The sequence below is a fragment of the Thermobia domestica genome, chromosome 10 (assembly GCF_964235325.1).
Source record: "Thermobia domestica chromosome 10, izTheDome1.hap1.1, whole genome shotgun sequence".
In the NCBI taxonomy this organism is placed as follows: Eukaryota; Metazoa; Arthropoda; class Insecta; order Zygentoma; family Lepismatidae; genus Thermobia; species Thermobia domestica.
In genome coordinates, this window is record NC_137463.1 from 171,671,235 (window position 1) to 171,695,926 (window position 24,692).

The following is a 24,692-nucleotide window of genomic DNA, read 5'->3' on the forward strand; positions in this document are numbered from 1 at the left end:
TGCGTTTAGGATTACCGACTAATTCAGCATATTTTAAATGGATCAGACACTTAAGTTTTAACGGTATGTGGAAAAATTGAATTTTTCCCATTTTAGCTTCGACTTTGATATAAATACATATATATACGTGTTGAAGAAGTGTCTCCTTATTTTAGGCATAAGTTATTGCCTAATATTTGACAATTCACACAGTATGACGAGATAAACTAAGTGACTGAGTGTTCTACGTATGATCCATCTTTACGGTAAGATTAGAACAATAGAAGCATTGATATTAAGAAGTTACTTGATTGCATTTTAGTGGTTGATAATTATCAGTGGTGTTGACAGTATACTTTTCTTCAAAGATGGAAAATACATTTACAGTATTTTTTCCTGATATTTACGTAGTGAACACAATGCTCGTGTAAGGAAATTTACAGCCTCCCGCTTTCAAACCTAATACCGATTACCTGCATATTTCGTAATAGTACATCCGATTAATTCTGTAGTACGAATTTTACAGTATGTTTTTCGATTAGTAAAACTAACCTAATAAGCAATGTGAAACAGAGAGATCTTGATTATTTCAAAATTTTCTGTAAAATATATCTTAAGAGCATGAGTATTTACTAGTTGATTCTTGCATGTCGTTTGATTTCAAATCAGTATCTTATTCCAAATTATCTGAAATGTTAATGATACGACAAATACATACAGTCAATCATTTCTTACGGTTTCGAATCGCAGTTCTCTTTTGCTTAATGTTTTTCCTGATCAAATCAAAAATAGCAGAATAATTCTTCAATAATAACATTTCTTTCTATTTCTGATTACCGGTAAAATATGAACTTTGCGAGATATGTGGCCTACGATTATTTTATTGATATAATTGTATTTATGGAAACAATAAGAATAACTGAAGAGTTTCTTCGTGAAATAAAAATGTAGTTAATTTTTAATGTATGAAAAATGAATAATTTATTAAAGAAAAGAATTATGACAACCTAACGTAGGACAATTTTCCCAAAGGTATGTATAAAACATGTTGTTAATAATTTAATGGACACTGTAAAGTAAATCTGTACCTATAATTAGTATAAATTTTACTTCTTGCTCACATGATTATCTGTACAATTGAATAATACGTAAATTCTATGAATTTTGAATATTGTATCAAAAGACATAATTGTTCTGTGTTTCGACTACATTATTTTGCAATAATTTTAAATCCCTTGAAAATTGTGCATGCTTAAAAATCTCATTTATTTTTCCCTTTTGGAAATCTATAAACTAATAATTTCTGTAACTTCTGTTATGAAGTAGCAAAAGCAGAATTTATTGATTTTAATGAATTTCGACTGTCATAATAAAATGGTATTTGAAAAAAAAAGAATTATATTATTTCTTAAACAGCATTGATTCAGTATATATATAACAATTTGACTTTCTTAAACAGCTATAGAGTACCCACTAAGATGTGAGAGTGCCTAGATAGGTAATTGAACATTGTAATCAATTTTGTCTTATTTTTTTATGTAGTCAGATTGCACAATTATTTTCCTTTTGCGGTAGTTATTTTCCGTTGCCGCTGGTGACCTATTTCTTATAATCAATTATTAGTATTATTTTTCGATAGTAGAAAGTGTCTACTACAATAAGTGGCTCCCCTTTAGCCAGGATCGTATCATATCTTATGATGCTGTGCTCTATTGTTGTTATTATTAGATAAAGAAAGAAGTCAGCCAAGATCAAATGCAGGTAAATATTGCGAAGAAGCAGGTTTTAGGTTGGGTTCTTGGAAGCGGGATAGGCTGTGTTTTCATGAAATAAAGCTTAACAAAGCTAGTGTTAGTAAAGTGAAGAACTTGAATTTAGCAAACAGAAGTTTATCTACGACATTTAATGTTTTAGATATTTTCTTAGTGTGTGTATTGAATAACACAATGCGACGTACTAGGAAAGCTAAAGTTAACGAAGAAATAGCATTAAAGTGCTGTTCCGATAATAAAAAGGATGATTCGATGCTTGAGTGCAAAAGCTGTTCAAGTGCTTATCACAGTACTTGTATTGTTATTAGTGATGAAGAGTTTGACAAGTACAGGGCTGGAAATTTAATTTGGTTTTGTGAGTTTTGTAGAGAAAAAGCGGCACCTATTAGCGACGACAATACTGAGAATGAATCTTATGTGGATTCAGAAAATATGCTAGGTTTAGTGGCGACAGTGAACGGAAATCCTACTTCAACTAATGCAACTGTTATTACAGAAAGTATTGTATCTTCTGAAGGAGGTAGTGATAAAGTACGCCAAAACACTGGTAATTTCACTATTGATGGTGATGCTTTTCAGGTGTTGATGAATAAACTAGCGGAAATAGGAATAGCGCAAACTGAATTAGAAAAAGGAATGAAAGAACAGGTAGACAAACTGGAACAAAATGTAAACAATAAAATCGAACAAAGTCAAGCTAGGTTAGAGAATCAAATATTACAGGGACAAAGTGAATGTAAAATGGGTATGGAAAAGTTACAAAAGGATTTCAACAATTTTAAAGGGGAAGTACATATGAAAATAGACAAAGTACATTCTGATTTGATTGAGCGGGTTCAAATTGTACAAAAGAATACCACGGAAGCCTTATCTCAATTTGATGTACAATTTGATAGTGTGAATGCCGAATTAATTTCTCATAGTTCGGTAATAGATAAATTAAAGAACACTGTAAAAGAGACTAGCGATAGAATGACGATATTAGATACTAGGGTAAATCAGATAACAGACATTGTGAAAGATGTACTCAATGCCGATCAGAAATGGAAAGAACCGGTATCGAATCTAATTCGGGATGTTACTAAGCATAAGACCGACTTAAGTAGGATAGAACGAGCGATTCAATCCGGAGAGGTAAAATCCGCTAGTTTGGAAGAGCGTATGTCCAAGCTAGAGGATAGACTGGAAGAGGTAGATGCTAATAAGGCAAAAGATTCAGATAATTTGAATACACGCGAGACGAATCATGCTCGATCGGTAAAACGCAAACGAACAACTTTTGATATGTATAGCCAAGATCCATTTGTTTTCATGGGGGGAGATAATCACTCAGAGAATGAGGATGAGATTAAAGAAATTCCTACAAGTAATGCAGTTAAAACTTCGACAATTAAACAGACAATTTTCCCTACCTTTAATACTTGTTTTAATCGGTTATCTGATAAATTTCAACCGCAATTTCCACATTTCGTAGATGAAAGGAACGTAAGTCAGAACGATAGTTTCAGAATGCCAATGGAAGATTATCATAGTAATAATAATCCTTATTTCCAAAATCCGTATCATGCCATGATTCCCAATAGTTGTAGAACAGATAGAGTCAGTGGAATTTCAGAGACAGTTCCTAGACTTAAAGCTAGTGATTTAAGAGCTTTTCCACATTTTTCAGGAAATTCTAGTAAGGAATCCGCTAGAAATTATTTAAGAGATCTAGAACAAAGCCTGGATTATTTTCAAATTACAGAAAAACGAGATTTATTATTCGTATTAAATCAAACTTTAACTGGAGCAGCTAAGATCTGGTTTCTTTCGGCGGAAAACCGAATAAATAATTTTTATGATTTTGCCCAGTGTTTCACACAAAATTTCTGCTCAGATTATAAGGAGCGTTGGGAGTTGAAACAGCTAAAGAACGAGAAATATGATAAATCTAGGCATGGGTCGTTGATCAATTACGTGTGGAATTTAATAGGTAGATATCAAAATGTAGTCAGCAATCCCACAGAGAGAGAAATAGTGGACATTGTCTTAGATGCAATTCCTGACGAGAGATTTGGATTCTTAAAGATAGTAACACCTAAATCAGTAGATGACTTAATTTGCCATCTGACTAAGTTGCAACCGCAGAAAGAAAATAGTTCTAGTTTCAATGATACGATTAAGCCTAGAAATAAGTTTAATGTGCGTCAGGTAAAATCCACGTCCACTAAGGAAAGAAAACCTGATCGTATGAATAGTAGTTGTCAGACAGAGACTAGATTTGTAAATGCATCTGTTAACAATAGCACAGACAATAGATTTATTGGCAAGAGTAGTAGTGACAGATTCGTAAGTGATAGAAATAAATATTTTAATGGGAATTTAGCCAATAATTATAGAATCTTAAGTGACAGAAATAGTACTGAGAATTTCAATAATTGTAATAGAAACACAGAGAATAGACAGGATAGAGATGGTAGATATAAAAGGAATAATTCTTTTACCAGAAATGGCCCACTTATGCATCCTTTTCCACCATTTCCTTGGTTCCCAATGGGAGTTAACTGGTGGAAATTTCCTCAATCTAGATTTAGGGGTAATAATCCTAATTATTTCAGTGACTTCAGGCGAAATAGAGGGAATAATCAGGAAACAACGCAGAATGAAAATACGGAAATCCCGCAAAATTTGGAAAATGCCTCCGGCAGTCAGTGAGCTCTGATGGGGATCCTGTCTGCCTAAATATGATTTCCCCATCGAACATAATTTCTGATAGGGAACTACATGAGGCTAATATGGTGGATGAGAATGAGACTTTAATTAAAACTAAGATGTCGGACAATAGTATGGCTTTGAATATTCATTTTGTAATTGATGATGAAGAAAAAGAAAGGAATGTGATAGAAACCTACCCTTCACCAATCATACATTGCAATATAGCAGATATTAAATTAAAAGCCATTCTTGATAGCGGAAGTGATTTAAATATTCTCAATTACAATATTTGGAAGAAAATTAACGAAAAATTTCCATCTGCTAAGTTAAAACCAATGACTTCTTTATCACTTAAAGGTTTTGCAGGACAAGAAGAGGTACAAGTAAAGGGATTTTTAGTTTTGAACATTGAAATTAAGGGAAGCATTTTTGAGGTGCCAGTTTATATCGTAAAGAGTTTGAAAGTAGATTTTTTGCTCGGGTATCCATTTTTTATACGTCATCACGCAATATTGAATTGTAAAAATAAAACATTAGATATTACAGACAATTTCAACAAAAGCATTATCATTAATCTAGACGAAGATCATACCTTGTATATAAAGTCGGTCACTACTGAAATAAAATATGATAAATTGCAAGACAATGAGAGTATAACTTCAGAAAAAGAAATCAGGGAGAGTATTGGAAGTAGAGAGGATTTGACGCCAACTATTAAAGCTAAACTATTAGAATTGCTTTTACGTTATAGGCATTTATTTTCGAGTGATCCCAGATTGATAAAGACAGACCCTTACGAAATTAAATTAACTGATAATGAACCAGTTGTAGGAAAAATATACCCAATTCCTCAGGCATTACAACCAGCTTTCGAAAAGGAGCTAGAAAAATGGTTGAAATTGGGAATCGCTGTTGAAAAGAGCAGTCCGTACAGAAACCCCATTCATTGCGTGAAAAAATCTAATGGTTCTCTAAGGCCAGTGATTGACTTAAGATTACTAAATGTTAAGGTAATAAGTCCAAAGATACAAGTAGAACCAGTGCAAGAGTTACTTATGAGATTAGCAGGATCGAAATACTATAGCAGTATCGATATAACCCAAGCCTATTATGGAATAGCCTTAACTCCTTCTTCTTATGAGTGTACAAGCTTTGTATACTTAAATAGACAGTATTGTCTTTGTCGTTTGCCTATGGGACTAAAATCTAGTGCTGCAGTATATCAAGAGGTTATGAACAAATATTTTGGGCCAAGATTTAAATCATATGTTATTAATTTCTTAGACGATCAACTTATATTCAGTAAATCCATAGAAGAACATTTTCTACATTTGGAAACCGTATTGCAAATTTTTGACTCAGCAAATTTTGCTTTAAACTTTAAAAAATGCGATTTCATTAAGACAGAGATAAAGTTTTTGGGCCATATTGTGACTGCAGAAAAAATACAAGTTAATCCAAAACTTAATGAACCGATTAGATATTTTCCATTGCCAAAAACAAAGAAACAAATTAGACAGTTCTTAGGTTTGATCTCTTGGAGAAGGAGACATATAAAGGGGTTTGCTGAGCTTACTGCGCCTTTATTTGATCTCCTAAAGAAACAGCAGAGAGTAGGATTTACACCTGAACTATTAGAAAGATTTGAACAATTACGAATATTAGCCAGTGAAGCGCCCTCGTTAGCTCAACCGAATTTTGATTTACCATTCCATTTATATGCAGATGCCTGTGCTCAAAGTTTATCCTCATATTTGGCACAATTTCCACAAGGTAAAGAGGAGAAGGAACCAGAAGTAATAGCCTACGCAAGCAGGAGAATAAAAGCGCATGAGTATTCCTTAAATATATACCAACTGGAAACGCTTGCAATATTATATGCATGTGAACAATTTTCTCAGTTTATTTTAGGCAGAAAAGTTATAGTTCATACGGACAACATGGCAGTAACTCATTCGCTAAAGGTACAAAACTTAGATCCACGCACTACAAAAATGTTGTTAAGATTACAACGTTTTGATATAGAATATCACCATATTTCGACACAAGACAATAAAATAGCTGACATTTTGAGCAGAAATCCTCCAGAACCGCCACTAGATACAGAAGAACATTTAATTAATTTTATAACAGTCAGTGATTACAATATGCTTAATTGGGAGGAACTAAAAGTAGAGCAACAAAAGAATGAATACTGTAATAAGTTAAGGAGATTACAGTTAGATAAGACATGTTTACATGAAGGAATATTATTCCTTAAAGATGATAGTAACAATAGCTGGTTGTTGGTAGTACCGAAAACTATGACTAAACAAATAATAGAAACAGTTCACAACAAAGCTCATTTCGGTTTGAATAAATGTTTAAATTTTATAAGGAGATTATTTAAGTGGAAAAATATCAGAGCAGATTTACGTCGTTATATAAATGATTGCATTGAATGTTCAAGAATAAAACATACTAATATAGTTATTTCAAAGGAGGAATGTCATATTACAGCCGTCAATAGCCACGAAAAGCTTTGCATTGATATTGTAGGTAAATTGCCTAAAAGTGGGAATTATAATTATATTTTATCCATAATAGATGTCTACTCCAGATTTTTAGTTTTCTTGCCATTGATGAAAGCAAATTCTAAAGAAATAATTACAGTACTAAAAAATAGATATTTTCACATAGTGCCATATCCAATGATGATAATCTCAGACAAAGGAGGACAATTTTCTTCTAAGAATTGGAAAGAATTTTGTAAAGTCACTGGTATGAAACATATAATGACATCTCCTTATTCTCCTTTCTCTAATGGAATTCTAGAGAGAGCTCATAAGAATTTGAATCAATTGATAAGACTTCGATGCCACAGTGATCACACAACCTGGTCTAAATTTTTACAAGAGATTCAAGATATGTTAAATTATTCTATGTGTGAAACTACAGGAAAATGCCCGTCGGAGTTATTTTATTCCTACTCAACGGATATGCATCTGAGGAAAAAATATCCATGGCCAAAAGTTTTAGAACAAACACCATTGCAAGATAGACATTTTCAAGTAGAAATACATGTTCCAAACTTACAGGGAAGTAAGAAAAATAAAAATAAAAGAGAGGTAACCTTAAATGAAAATGATCTCGTGCTAATAAAAACGCACGAATTATCTTCTGCGCTGAAACAAAAAACACATAAATATTGTTATTGTTATTGTGGTCCATTTATCGTATATAGAATACTAAGGAATAGAGCCATTCTCAAAGATCTTAAAGGAAATGAAATAGGAACACAGAATTTTACAAACTTGAAGCTTTTTAACTGCTCAGAAGAGAAGAGGAATGAATTACTGAAAGACTATAAGCCCTGATTTAGACAGATAATCTATTGTATTATTGAGGAAAAGTACGTTAATTCTAGCTTCATAGGAATGCTGCTCTGAATAAAAAATTATTGTTATAAACATTAGTTTAGATTAGTTGTGTTTAAGATAACATTTATCGTGTATTCAGCGTTTGACAAATAGATGCAGTTAATGTTAGAACAATTTAAAATAATTTCATCATTTCACTAATTATGTTAGATTATATGAGAAATTATTTTTCCCCCAGCGGTTGCTTTGTGGTTAACCTCATGGTTATTCGTTTTCCCACAATTGTTTTTACTATTAGTTTTATTTCATTTAAAATAATTTTTCTATTTTTCCTGTTATGATGACGTCATGTGATTTAATACCATGCCAGAAGTAGGAATACAATCAATTCAAATTCATTTAGATTTAATTTACCAAATTTTTTCAGACTAATCAATTTTCTTTATCTTGAAAGAATTATTTATATAATTTCGTAACTAATTTTTATTTATAACAGCTAAATCAACCTCTCGAACTAAATGAAATATGAAATTATTTATTTAACCATATTCCATATGTTGCAGTGGGCGTTCCCTTGTTTATACAGTTGTAGCCCCTTTAGCACCAGAATTAGTAAATATTGCGTTTAGGATTACCGACTAATTCAGCATATTTTAAATGGATCAGACACTTAAGTTTTAACGGTATGTGGAAAAATTGAATTTTTCCCATTTTAGCTTCGACTTTGATATAAATACATATATATACGTGTTGAAGAAGTGTCTCCTTATTTTAGGCATAAGTTATTGCCTAATATTTGACAATTCACACAGTATGACGAGATAAACTAAGTGACTGAGTGTTCTACGTATGATCCATCTTTACGGTAAGATTAGAACAATAGAAGCATTGATATTAAGAAGTTACTTGATTGCATTTTAGTGGTTGATAATTATCAGTGGTGTTGACAGTATACTTTTCTTCAAAGATGGAAAATACATTTACAGTATTTTTTCCTGATATTTACGTAGTGAACACAATGCTCGTGTAAGGAAATTTACAGCCTCCCGCTTTCAAACCTAATACCGATTACCTGCATATTTCGTAATAGTACATCCGATTAATTCTGTAGTACGAATTTTACAGTATGTTTTTCGATTAGTAAAACTAACCTAATAAGCAATGTGAAACAGAGAGATCTTGATTATTTCAAAATTTTCTGTAAAATATATCTTAAGAGCATGAGTATTTACTAGTTGATTCTTGCATGTCGTTTGATTTCAAATCAGTATCTTATTCCAAATTATCTGAAATGTTAATGATACGACAAATACATACAGTCAATCATTTCTTACGGTTTCGAATCGCAGTTCTCTTTTGCTTAATGTTTTTCCTGATCAAATCAAAAATAGCAGAATAATTCTTCAATAATAACATTTCTTTCTATTTCTGATTACCGGTAAAATATGAACTTTGCGAGATATGTGGCCTACGATTATTTTATTGATATAATTGTATTTATGGAAACAATAAGAATAACTGAAGAGTTTCTTCGTGAAATAAAAATGTAGTTAATTTTTAATGTATGAAAAATGAATAATTTATTAAAGAAAAGAATTATGACAACCTAACGTAGGACAATTTTCCCAAAGGTATGTATAAAACATGTTGTTAATAATTTAATGGACACTGTAAAGTAAATCTGTACCTATAATTAGTATAAATTTTACTTCTTGCTCACATGATTATCTGTACAATTGAATAATACGTAAATTCTATGAATTTTGAATATTGTATCAAAAGACATAATTGTTCTGTGTTTCGACTACATTATTTTGCAATAATTTTAAATCCCTTGAAAATTGTGCATGCTTAAAAATCTCATTTATTTTTCCCTTTTGGAAATCTATAAACTAATAATTTCTGTAACTTCTGTTATGAAGTAGCAAAAGCAGAATTTATTGATTTTAATGAATTTCGACTGTCATAATAAAATGGTATTTGAAAAAAAAAAGAATTATATTATTTCTTAAACAGCATTGATTCAGTATATATATAACAATTTGACTTTCTTAAACAGCTATAGAGTACCCACTAAGATGTGAGAGTGCCTAGATAGGTAATTGAACATTGTAATCAATTTTGTCTTATTTTTTTATGTAGTCAGATTGCACAATTATTTTCCTTTTGCGGTAGTTATTTTCCGTTGCCGCTGGCGACCTATTTCTTATAATCAATTATTAGTATTATTTTTCGATAGTAGAAAGTGTCTACTACACAACCACAGTTATTTGCTCAATTATCAGTTCTTTACTGAAAGAATGTGGGGATAGCACTTCGCATGGCAAGAGAGAAAGTACGTGGGGATCTGAGCAGTACAGCGCTGAAGTATTTAATTGGGGATGAATAAAATGAAATGCATGTTTTCTAATAGAAGAAATCACAGAGACACAAAGGTTAGGAAAGGAAAGGGTTTTACTGTACCTCAGCCATTTCGATATGATAAGCCTCTTCAAATATCGGGTGAAGCCTTATTTTCAAATTCGTTAAGTGTTTCTGTCTGGTATCGATCCCGGACCTCACGTTCGAGAGTGAAGAACCTCTCGACCTCAGGGCAACAGCTCCTAGATGTCCTGGCCTCTTCAGAATGACACCTCTTTCATGCAATGGTTGGTTAGGGCCCAGGCGTGCCGACCGTCTCTCAATTGCTGCTACGATGACTCTTCTGAATAGGGGTCCAAAGTGTGTTTCTGGCGGCTTCTATCACTTCTCACCTCGAGGGTCCCATGTCCCCTGGTTTTGTTCTCCTTCTTTGCTTTCGCTTCTTCCTGGTGCTTCGCACCTGGATGTCTAGCTCATCACAATTATCTTGGTCAATAGGGAAGTTTGTTAATTGCTGAAATGGCGTGGCTGAGCTTGTTTTGATGAAGTTACGGAAAGTAGGAAGAGAATGGTAAGCATGAATTTGTATTGGGATGAGGTGACAACATAGGGAAGTCTCTTCTTTATTATTTAATAATTACAATTTCTTGTTTGAAGAACAATAACAACATACAGGGAGAATTCAAAATAGGCGCTAAGCCTGATATCCTCTACAAATTGATGCCAATGCCACACTCACAAGAGATGCTAGTTTGAGGAAAATTTCCATGGCACAGGATAGATCTTTTAAAGAGGGAAAAGGGATATTTTACGAATATGAGATAAAATCAATGTAAATTTAGCTTTCCAATAGATGTTGTATTAAGCACTATGACCGTAGAGCTAAAGACTGGTATTCTTTCCACAATCCCACCATATGCACAAAATACAAATATAACAGACTCTTCATTCCTTTCTCAACAGTTAAGGGTTGAGAAAGATCACCGTAAATGAAATGCACATTATCAAAGTTGAAGCAAGTATAGGCACCCAAAAGGGGACGAAAGGGCCAGGCCCCACCTGGCTTACGACAAGTATAATGCATAGGTATAATTTCTTAAGATTTTCTTAATACAAATAAAAATGCCAAACGTAATATAGTAACGAGGGAGATGACCACCCTAAAAACATTCTTCGGGCCCCCATGCAAGCAAGTAGGCTTTCTTGTCCATTCGTCCAGGGAGTGGAGCGAATACTAAGAAAAGACAGGCGGTACAAATGGATTCTTTAAAAATCATTTCTGAGGGAAATTTTAACTTAAGTTCCTAATAACTCACAATCGCTGTCCACTGCTTAATGCTCATTTTGTTAATATCTATTAGTCATTTGTCATTCGTCAACATTTTCATTTCTATCCTGTCATTTCGTTTTTGTTTATATTTTTAATTTATAATGATGTGTGCTTTCACTTTTTGATAGTACTTTGCTTTCATGTAATAATAATGACCAACGATATAAAACCAAGTGAGCATTTTATCGGAAAAGAAAGCTACAAAACGTGAAAGAAGATAAGAGGCAACTGAAGGCTCTAAAAAGTTTCTTTCGAGTGCTGGACAAAATCAGACAAATATTGAGTTGGAGAGTTGTCAATATCAGTCACTGTTAACGAAGCATTTGCAGGTCGACATTCTTTTGAAGCTGTAAATTTATTTTACCTGATTGCAGTAATTTAATTGTTGAATTAAAATGGAACGATACGGTCATTTCGGTTACGAGTCTGAATTAAATTTCATGTATTTCAAAATTTGTTTGAATTCAATTAGTTTTCACGTGGCATATAAGCATATAACTTGAAAGGATATAATCGAAAGCGACGAAAGGTCATTTGGATGACAAGTATGTTTTTCAGTACTCTCACTTTCAATCACAGCAGAGTATACAGATGCTCGTTTTTTTATGAGAGATAACAATAATTATTAATCCATTCTCTGCTAATAAATTTAGATGAAGCGATATTTTAAATTAATAATACTTCTAATGCAAAGTAGAGTTTTGATTATTAGTAACTTGTGTTCAGGGATGTACCGACATTGGTGCTGCGGATGCGCACGGGACGAGTCGAGACAGAATTTTCCAGACAAAATTCGAGTCGAGACACGGCTCATCCAATAGAGAAATATACATTTTTCGAGTCGAGCCATCACTTTTACAGCACATTTTCGAGACGAAACACTGAACAGGCAGTCTGAGAGTCTGGATCCTAGAATTATCATAATTTCAGGGGGCAAATACACAAAATTATTTGCATTTTGTAGGCTATTCCGAAAAAATCTTCGGACCCCAATGGGTGCATCATTACTTGTGTTTACATTGTGTTACTGCCTGATTTCGAACGTCTATGTTGGAAAGAAACATGAAAGAATTGAATTGTTCTATAGGCATAAGGGGCCCTGAAAAGAATTTTTGCGGAGAAACCTGATTTTAAAGTTCTGCCACTGATCGGGGACAAATTACATATAAATTAAGACACACTTTTGTCATTTGTTGTGTATTGAACTAGTTTAACTGAAATTAATAAAGAATTATTTGAAATCAAGTATATCTCAAGAACGATTAAATGAACTAGCTTTGATGGCCATTGAAGATTACATTCTGAATGAAATTGATATTGATGAAATAATAAGAGATTTTGCCAAATTGAAAGCCAGAAAAGTGTCTTTATAACATGAACTTTACAGTAACAAAGAAAACGAGAAATTAAGCTAATTACCACATTTGTATCATTAGAAAACACTATTTAAATATGCTTTTAATCAAGTGTAAGAGGATATCTCTTTGTCAAAATCAAACCTGTGATAATGTTAGACTTGAAGCTCATTAGTTTTATTCTATTTCGACTTTTATGTTTCAACTGTATTTGTCAAAATACATCTTAGGTATACATTTTAGTTGTTTCCTGTGCTTATTTAATAAAAAAATATATAAATTATTAAAACTGGAACTTTGGTCATGATTCATCCACAGTTAATTAGGTTTAATTTTGCCATTTTCCTTTAATACTCACAGGAAGACTGAATTATTATATATTGAAGAAATTTGTAATTGTAACAATTATCTGAAGAATTTTTGTCCATTACAGCATTCAATTCTTTTATTATCATATAGGCGGGGCGCCTAAATATTTTTTGCTTACAGTTACGAAATATCTACAACCGACCCTGCTACTGTTGTAGAGAGAGAGAGTGAGAGACAAAGTTTTGACTCAGAAAAAGTACTGTTGAACGTACGATGCTACATGGGCTCCTGGAGGGTGCACAATTTACCCCTAAAAATGCTTTCTATCACTGAAATAAATTCCTGCCTACGCCCCTGTAAAGCAGTAAGAATTTTAGGGACTGATCAGGGGGTAATGCCTCCCTGGAGCAACGACAGTTCCCTAGAAATCATACCTCTGATAGGTCCGGATGTGACACCAGTATTTGTGTGTTACCACTCTTCCCTCTCAGTGTACTGAAACTTAAGTCAAAGGAACTATTCTGAAATCTTCACCGATTCTCTCCTCTGAAACCGCATGCAAATGGGGCCGACCTTGGTCATACACCTCATCTGGAATATTACTATTTATGTCAGAGATACCGAAAAATATATATTCGACACAAATATAGGATGTTTTCGATTTTATTTTATTTATTTTTTGCCTGTCACACTCCCACTCTGACCTCCATGCCAACCAAGGCTTAACTTCTACCTAAGCAACATCAACAGCGTCACTATTCATCTGCGACCACGAAAACTATGATTTCGATACTAACATTGTTCATATTTGACTACTTTTACATGTCCCTTCCCCCTTATTACGAATGACTTCAGTGTCTCGCCCCACTGGAGCAATTTAAACAAACTTAAGTATAGCTATAAACCACCACCTGTAAATTAAATGTGCAGGTGATCTTTTTCGGAGAGGAATTCATTAGCTGCTTTTCCAATGTGGTGGCTTTATTCGCTTCCCATGCTAAAGATTGCCAAAGAGCTCAACTTTATTTGCACCACTGTGCTATGAATATAGATTTTAATGGCATTTACTTTACTGAATGCTCGCTTAGGTGTTGCTCCCGTCACAGGAAAAGTGAGATACTGTAATAAATGAGTAGGGATATAAACAAATACGGAAAACTATTAGCAATGACACCACTCGGAATGAGTTTTCGCAATATAATGGGGTAGTATTTTATTCGAATGTGAAGGAAATCATTGCGTAAGTTGTCCCTTCCCCTCCTTAGAAGTCTAAGCTACAATACGTATCTAATAATTTTGAATTAGAAATCTATGCATCGAGTTTCATATCCTTAACTTTAAGATGTCCTGAGTTAAGTAAATGAATAAACTTCCTGCTAACGAAAAAGTAAAGCTTTGGGCTTTAATAGTATTGGGAGTGTAATTATGCATTTCAGCGACCCCGAAAGCTATTGAATAGACACTCATATATTTCAATTAGGAATTTTTAATTTTCACCCCTCCCATTAAACCTCCATGCAGATAATGCTAAAATTTGATGTGAACGGTATAGAGGGTATCATGCATAATTCATGTACTCAAAAGCTATGGATTTAACATTAATATAGTTCATTTTCGATTATTTTTACATGTTCTTGTGTCTCCCATGATAGAACTAGAGGTGATACGGGTTTCGATTCCCGTCAGGAGTCGTGTGGTTCGGGTTCCACGTTAAGTCGTAGATGCACGTCTTGTATAGAGTAGTAGCTGAAAGACACGCTGAACTCTATATCACCTCACCTCGTGAGATATTCTACGTTTGCATAATTTCTAAACCACTTTTCTTTCTTTCGATCTCCTCCTTCCTCTTAGGACACGCATAGGTTCAAACAGAAACATTCTTCACGGTTGGAGGACGCAAGGCTACTGTACCATACGCGTACAACCCTTATGGGACTAGGTAGTGAGTTGCGCAGTTTGAGTAGCACGCACGAATAAACCACGCTTACATTTATTATATATAATTAATAAAATCTCATATTATTACTTACTCTGCACGTCAAACTTTTAACATATGCGACTTTTTAGATTCTGTACTTCTTCTGCTTTATTATTATTATTATTATTATTATTATTATTATTATTATTATTATTATTATTATTATTATTATTATTATTATTATTATTATAGCTATATGAAGTAATTATCTCGGCAAACTTGGTTAATACACACCATTCAGCAACCGGTAGTTTTAGAAATCTGGCTTTTCTAACAGTAGTTGTTAGCTCAAACATACGAGTGCGAAACGTCGACGAGAGCGGACGTGGGGAAGAGTTCTCGGAAGACTGTTCTTACTGTGTTGCATACAAGTGTTAGTTAGACGTACTGTTATTAATAATTTTCCGAGCTTATTGCTCCTGTGTGCTGCAGGTACGTGGTTTATTCTTTTGACCTGTAAAAGTGAAGTAAAATGAATCGTGTAAATACGATTCAATTTCTATTTGAAAATGGCGCACCGAAACCTAGTGCTTTTGAGTTGCATGATTGGATTTTTGAAACTTTTTATTTGCAAGAAGACGAAATAGCTGCTATTCAAATTCCGACAACCCAGCGTTGTGTTTATTTAAAATTAGTGCGGAAAACTCGAATGGAACAGATTCTTCGCGACGCTAATGGTGAACTCACTTTCAAATATAATAATGGAGCCGTAGCTAAAGTATTGATAAATGATGCTACTTTAGAAGTGAAAGTGTTACGCATATTTAATTTGCCCCCGGAGACTTCGATTCATTGTATTCAGACGACTTTAAGTGCCTATGGTAATGTGTTAAGTGTTGCACCTGATGCATGGTCTAGATAATATCGATATACTGTAAATAATGGCATTTATCTTGCCCGTGTTCAGCTTAAACGAAACATTCCATCATTTGTGATGTTTTCAAAATATCAAGGACATATTATTTATGAAGGACAGCCGAAAACTTGCCAACGATGTCATTCAGAATTACATGAACGCTCTAATTGTCCTTTAAATACTCGCCCTACTGTGTTGCCTATACCCCCTACTGTTCCCCGACAAGTGCCTGTACCTCCCCCCTCTGCCATCCAATCTAGTACTACGGACAGTGAATTACATGTAACGAAGGAAGAAATTCAATTCAGTTCTAATGATGTTCGACCTGTAGCTCCGAACGAAGTTGTTGAGAACCAAACACAGGCAGAAACAGCTGACGTAACACCAGAGGAAGTAGCTGGTGTTTCTCCCGTGGAACTCGCTCAGACCGAGGTAACTGAAGGTCAATTCACTTCAACAACAACAACAACGGGGAGTGTCGATAGAAAGCAAACAGAGGCTTCTTGTGTGCTTCAAACTGATACAAACGATAATAACTCTGACCTTCTCAAGGACGCTGACATCGATAGTAATGATGATTTTCCGTTACTACGATCTAGCCAACGCAAAATTAAACGTTCGAAATTAGAGAATAAAAGACATGATAATACATCGCCAAAAAGACGGACACGTCAACAAATTGCGCTTCATCTGCAAAATCAGAGTACTGCCTCACAAAACAAATTAAATACGGGTGATAATCAGGCAAGCAATATGGACTGTTCAGAAACGGCGTCTGTAAATACCTGAATACTCCGTTTTTCCTTTAGTTGTTTACATTTAACAGGGAATGAGTGTTAAGGTTGCCTTGTGTTTACTGTGTTTACTGGGTTTACTAAGTTTACTGTGTTTATTTATGTCCTTATTGAGTTGTGTTACTGTTAATATTAATGGCATGAGTTCGGAAACGAAACGTCAACTGTTTAAACAGTTTATATTTGACCACGATCCCGGAATTATTTTTTTGCAAGAGGTAGTTGAAGATAATTTCGCTTATCTCACTGGCTATAAATCTTATGTAAATTTGGGAGTGAACCGAAGAGGTACTGCAATTTTGATCAAGCACGAATTTGAGATTTCTCAGTTGCGCATGACACCAGATGGCCGTGATATTGGTTTTCTTTGGAACAAAATATTATTTCTTAATATATATTCTCCTAGTGGGCATAATAAAATAAATGAACGTAAGATATTTTTTAATGAAACGTTAGTATATATGTTCAATCTGACATATGATCATGTAATATTTGGGGGAGACTATAATTGTATTATTCGACCTGGAAAAGATGCCACAGGAGACACTAGTTATAGTCCTGAATTACGATATTTAGTCAATGGACTTAGGTTACAGGATGTTGCTATTTTTAAAAAGAAAGACCATTTGTACACGTATGTCCGTAGTAATAGTACTAAGAGTAGAATAGACAGATTTTATTTTAGTGATAGGTTGTGTACACCACAAGTGATGTATGATGTGCGTGGTAATTCTTTTTCCGATCATTTTGCAGTACAAATATGGATCCCTTATGATGTACCACGAAAGTTAATGGGTAAATCTTATTGGAAATTAAACTCTTCTTTGTTAGATTTACCTGAAGTTAAAGAAAACTTTCGAAACTGTTGGATTAAATGGTGTGAACGTAAACCCCACTTCAACTGTATTCTCAATTGGTGGGAGAAAATGGTTAAACCCAATATCAAAACCTTCTTTATGCGCATCGCACAAGATCAGGCTATACAGACTACACATACTTTGCAATTTTATCACAAATGTCTCCAAGAATTGAGTCACAGGAATGATCTTCCAGATCAATATCAAAGATTGCAATTTTTTAAAGCAAAAGTTTTAAATTTGCAACGAAAAGACTTAGAAGGGTTTAGGGCAAGAAGACGTGATCCTCTGACGATTCCACACGAAAGGTTATCCATGTACCAACATATAAAAGAAACTCGCCGACGAGAACGTCTCAGTATTCCTTCTCTTCATACAGGGGATGCGAATGTCCTTCAGAAGCAACCTGATATAGCGGCTTATATACTCTCCGAATATCAAAATAAATTTAATGACATACCTAATCTTACTCAGTCTGATCCGCCATTTCCTCTGCCGCAAGTGAATTTTCCTACCTCTGAAACACACCTCTTGACCCAACCATATACAATGAACGAAATCCACCAAGTAGTTAAATCTTGTAGTACATTGAGTAGTCCAGGAGTTGACGGAATTCCGTATGCTTTGTATCAATGTTATTGGGATATTATTGCCTCGGACTTTCTTGAAGTCGCTCATGATATTCTAGAGACGGGTCAGGTGTCTACCACATTTGCTACGGGGGTCATTGTTTTAATACCGAAGAAAGATAAATCCCAGGTCTTGAGTGATTACCGCCCTATTACATTACTCAACTGTGATTACAAAATTATTGCGAAATGTCTTGCTCGTAGATTGCACCCTTTCATGCCTGATCTATTGCATGACGCCCAAAGTGGCTTTAGTATTGGTAACAAAATGTTAGATGTTCTAATGGACTTCCGCGACACAGTTGCTTGGTTTGATACCACTGGTACTATGGGTGGTTTACTGAGTTTAGACCTCTGTCAAGCTTTTGATAATGTAAGACATTCATATTTATTTCATGTTATGCAACATATAGGGTTACCTCATAAATTCATTCAACAAGTCCAAACCCTGTTTTTACATGCAGCTTCTAGACTCCAAGTCAATGGTTTCTTGACCCCAGCATTCCCAATTTGTAAGTCCATACGCCAAGGAGACCCCTTGTCGTCGGTTTTGTTTAGTATATATCTCCTGCCTCTTCTTACGGAACTTGATCGCCAGCTTACTGGAATTCCAATAAACGGCACTAAACTTACATTGCGATCTTATGCAGATGACATTAGTGTCATTATCCGTTCAAAAGAGGATTATCAACAAGTTATGCAGGTTATGGCTCATTTTAGAACATCTGCTGGAGCTAGTCTAAATATGCATAAATGTAAATTTTTACAGTTTGGTGTTACAACTCCGACTTATCTGCCGACTAATATATCTGTTGTGTCGCAAGTCTCTATATTAGGTATAGTCTACCAGCCAAATGTTTCCTCAATGATTATTTCTAATTGGAAGAGAGTGGTCACTAATATAAAGTTACTTTGTCAGGATATTCGTTTTCGACCATTTAATTTGGAACAACGAATCTGGATTTGTCATAGCTATATTTATGCAAAATTATGGCATGTTGCCCAAATTTTGCCTGCTCCGAAGGATAGTCTCCGCCAAATTCAATCTTTGAGTCTTTGGTATATTTGGCAAGGGCAAATCTTTCGTGTGCCTTATTCAATATTATGTAAAAGGAAGGAGAGTGGAGGTCTTAATTTGATCAATATCCGTTTAAAGTGTTATGTTTTGTATTTCACAAAATGGTATTGTAAACTGTATCAGGAATCTCCTTCCTTCACTAAAGAGTGGGCCTTATTCTGGTATGAAAGAGTCGGTATACTTGCACCGTTAAATATAGGTAACTTACTCCCATCTTTCTCTTATTTAAAAGAACTCTTATTGGAGGGCAGTTATTTAGAACGAGATCCGGCTCTTTCTTCTCGAGAGCTTGCAAAAAAAATTGTACAATACAAGGTTACTTTCTGAACATACCACAGTCTCTCGTGTCGAAAGAATAAGTCCCACCTCTTGCTGGACGCAAATTTGGAAAAATATAAATAGTCCTGTCATACCACAATATATACGCATTGAGTGGTATAAAGTCGTACATGATCTTCTTGTTACACCTGCTCGGTTAGTACGCATTAACTTACTTGCAAACAACGTATGTCACTCTTGTGGACAGGAAGATGATTCTCAACATCGTCTCACGACGTGTTCTAAGGTTTTACCAATATGGCATTTATTACGGGCCATGTTGGGATATATATGCCACTGTGGAATTCAAGCATTCCCAGATACTTTATTACGCCTTCCTGATTTTTGCTATATGCCGCAGCCTAAACAAAATTCTATGCTCTGGTTGTGTGCTTATACGGTGTACTATCTGGTTACTCATGTAGACTATTCAGAATACCTGGGGGGCGCGGTGGCTCAGTGGTAGAGCGTTCACCTCTGGTGCTTGGGGTCCCGCGTTCGATCCCAGCCCCTGCCAAGTGAACTTTGTGGTGGACAAACACCGTGCTCGTGGGTTTTCTCGGGGTTCTCCCGTTTCCTCCCACTTTCTTCATTCCACCATTTCACTCATCTCTCATCATCACCGTCTCCTTTAGCCTCACCGGCATAACCGTGGGACGTAAAACTCAAAGATTTCATTTCATTTCATTTCATTCAGAATACCAATACAAATTGTTTATGTACGGTGCGCATGTCAAATGTCAAAATGTTCCTTCTTATTATGAATTTTTTGCTAATTATTTGAAGTTTTTGTTTCCCCCTCATAACTTGGGGCGGTTTTTTTGATCAGTAGTTATGTTGTATAATTTGTAGTTTTTGTTAAATTGCACAAATGTATTTTTAAGCTGTCAATAAATCAGTTAAAAAAAATCGGTAGAACGCTGAGCCATGGATTCAAGGGTTGCGAGTTCGAATCTAGTCTAAGTCAAAAGATTTTTTTCCTGATATAATCCTTGAAATGGAAATGTTTCTCTCTTCACCTTTATCTCGTAATTCTGAATAGAGATGTTTGGATGTGAAAGAAAAAGTACACTTGAATATAAGAAAAGAGAGGTAAATTACATGATACCTTTTGCAATTTTTGACTATATTTTCACCTATTTAGGACGTTTCTAAAAAGTTCAGACTTCTAGAGCTCCTTTTCGCTCTCTTATGTGTCCTTTAACTAATTTCTACAGTTACTTAGTGAATCACATATACATATATTACAGATGTCGTATCTCTTTCTCTTCTCTCTACATCATGTCTGGAGATGAATGTTTTGACAATAGGTTACAAACACGATTTTAAAAAATAATACGATCTGCGATATCAGTGATACATATTGTGTTGTTTACCTTAACATATAAAACAATAAATAGAAAAACTGAGAATACGAATCTTTTCGTGCACTGATGCTTCAATAACAGTGAACTGATGTTTCAAATCTGTGTCTTTACTCCCTTCACCTATGTTAATTCCCTAGTCAAAATAAAAACTCTTCAAAATTAACCAAAAATTCTTATACAACCATCCCTTCCTTGGAGTAGTGCGCGGTCACATACCCGTCACTGTGATGTAAAGGCACTTATGGTGACGAGGATACACTAATTATCAAGTAGTACATTTAATATGCTTTAAATTGTTTTTGTGTTTCAAATCAATATCTTCAGAAATAAAGGAGCTACAGAGTTTACCGCAAACCTTTGAAAAGTGCACAAAGCTTACAAAGCTGTTGATACAAAATGGCTCCTCATAACCAAACTAAACATCTAGAAAAAATGAATGACAGCTGGTTTCCTTTATACTTTATAATCATAACGTCTAACGTTCTAATTTTTTACGAGCTCACAGAACCATTTAAAGAGGCAAGTGACTAGGTATTCAACATCAGTTTCTTGAACTTTACAAGTCTGGTCGGTACTCCCGTGATTCTGAGAGATGAACCATTATACCCTCCAACTGCTCTGCTAGCAACATTTCTAAATGTAATTTTTCACCCTTAGTAGTGGGTGAAAGTAACTTAAATTTTCAGTCTGAATGTTGATATATTACAAGTAGAGTAAAATTCAGGCTTGGAGGGAAGGCTCAGGATAGCATGAATGCTGGCTATTAAATGCAATTTTGGATTCTTGATTCGTGTCTAGAGTGGTGAACGAGTATCGAACCAAAGGTATCAGAGATGAAGTGAACGGAGTCAGTTCTTTCCCTTGTTCTTCCTGATTGAATAAATTGAGTACGAGTTTCTCTGAATGAAGAGATATAGAAGCTTCTTTGCTTTCATAAGGTAACTCGGGGAAATATGGACACCATAATGATAGAAGTGGCTCTACACGTAAAAGATAACACTCAGTTAAAGAAAAAAAAACTATATAGCACATGAAAGTATACTCATTGTCTAAAAATGTACAGCAATATTTGGGAGACTTCTGTGAAACAGTAAAAGAATACAATACGTAATGTTGAGGCATACAATTACCCATATTACCCCGAGTGAAAGGGGTAAAATAGCCAGTAAAGCAAGAAATGTGGGCAAATAGAGGGTACTCGTTATTTTTAAATTTAATAAGTAGAACGTATATACTAGTGCAAAATACATGTTATAAAACTGATCAATAAACCATGATAAAGTAAGTAACTTATTTTTGCAGCTAATACAAAAGCTACATACACGCCAATTACATTTTCTACAGAGAAATATAACAGACAAGACTGTGTAACTTGTCCTTCATCAAAACATTAGTACATTAATCATCATTTTGACAGAAGGAGCCTGTACTAAATCTTCTTTAGAAGCAAAACAGTTCTACTCTTAGACAAATGACTCAAGAAAAGTTATTTTGAAAAACAAATCTGATTAGTTGCATTTTTTACAAAGAAAATTTTCCATAAACTTGAAAATTTAAGAATGAATGCTTCGTAGGGTTAAACAACTGCAAAACATGTTAGATGTTTTAATTACAATCGATGCAAACAAATGTTTCTTCAGCGTCACTTCCAACACAATCTGTGTGATACCAATCACAACAAACTTGACAACATATCCATGTCTCTCCCTGGTTATCATCGTGGAACTATCCCATGCATGAAGGTTATTGACTATCCTATTGAAGTGATCTAGAAAGTTGTTTTTCACATTGAGCTGAAGTATTCTCAGGAACTTTATTGTTTCTTCTTTTAAGTTTTCCCTTTGTAACCGAAGATATGCGTTCTGATGAAGTTAGATCTATTACACAGTCTCTTCATTTTTCCTCCATAAGTCAATGACGACTTTCGAATAATGGGGAAGAGTGAAAGTGATTACAAAACTTTCATTGGTGATTTTGTGTTTTGACGTAATTTTTGTGGACTCGTCGCATTTTCTGGAAATGAATTCAACGGAGCCAATATAGTAGCAAGATCATGATATTGACTTGACGTTCCGAGAAGAGGAGACTGCCATCAGACGGAAGTAAGAAACCGTTACATAGATGAGACTTTTAAGAAGGAGCAATTTGCTCACCATTTTCATTTAAATCTGACATACAGGAAGTACTCTTCGTGCATTTAGTTGAGAGCGCTGTACTACGTACGATAGAATTTTCTGGAGCATCTGATTCTCTAAGAATCTTACAACTCCTAGAAGACATACAAAGAGGTATTTTCTTATTGCAATTAGATACTTTTTTTTTTTTTTTTTTTACTTTTGAGAGCCGTATCACGCTACTCTTCACAACTGTTCAGGAAATGTAATTTCTAATGACCGCCATTTCAAAAATAATTTTATTATTTATAAAATAAAAATTGATTACGTGCAGAATATCGCTACTACTTTGCGAAACCTTTAATTCATTTATACGTTTATCAGTTTATACGAAAGATAACTTACGGCTCAAATATTGAGTCGGTAGGAAAAAAAAATGTCGCTAGCCGGATTACTATGCAATATTAATACTGGACTTTTTTCTGCTGTTCGTTTAATTTATTATTCCTTAGACTGACTAATTTTTTACAGATTTAACTTTAAAATGGAATGACTGCATTTAGTAAGTATATTAATATTTTCATTATCTTTATATAGCGTTCCCACCTCAAACACTCCAAAATTACCCCAAACACTAAATATCTCTCGCTTAGTGTGCGTAGGCGAAACGGGAACAATCGTTTTACTTACAGATAAGAGGACATTGAGATAATGATATAAATTGCTGGAAGGTCTGTAGGCAAAACGGGAATATTCCAAACGGGAAGACACCTTTTTTGGAAAATGGGAACAGCCTCAGGGAAATCACGTGCACTGATTCGAAGCACTTGGAAGGTTTTGTCATAGATTTTGACAGCTCTAAATCAATACATTCATTAAGTGAACTATAAATGCTGTTTAATTATATGAAAATGTTCATATACCCATCAAGTAAGAATTTGTTCTTGCATCTACATAAAGCGATTCAGAACATTCAATAATAATAATAATAATAATAATAATAATAATAATAATAATAATAATAATAATAATAATAATAATAATAATAATAATAATAATAGTGGTAGTAGTAATAGTACAGAAAGTTAAAGTAATAAGATTTTTTCACGTATTCAAAGTTTCAGACATAAAAGTAACGCGTTACTTTCGAAGTTGAGTAACAGTTACTTTTTGGGGCAAGTAACGCGTATCAGAGAAAGTAAAGTAACTTGTAACACGTTACATTTTTACATGTAAGTTACCCAACACTGGCTGTTCATAGTCATTTTATAGGGTGTCCCAAAAGTAATGGTAAGGAATGAAACCACAGGTTCCTTTCACCGAAACAAGTAAAAAAAAAAAAAAAAAACTTTTTAAACATATATTCCGGAAATGAACAGGAGCGGAACTAGACAGCTTCCAATGAGGGGAAAGGAACTTCACGAGTGACCAACGGGATAATAATCGGAGCTAGGAATGCGGGTCAAAAATACATCGTAGTAACTTGCTGGTTTGCATGAAACTGCTTTTCGTTATCTGCTACCGTATTTATACTATTACGTC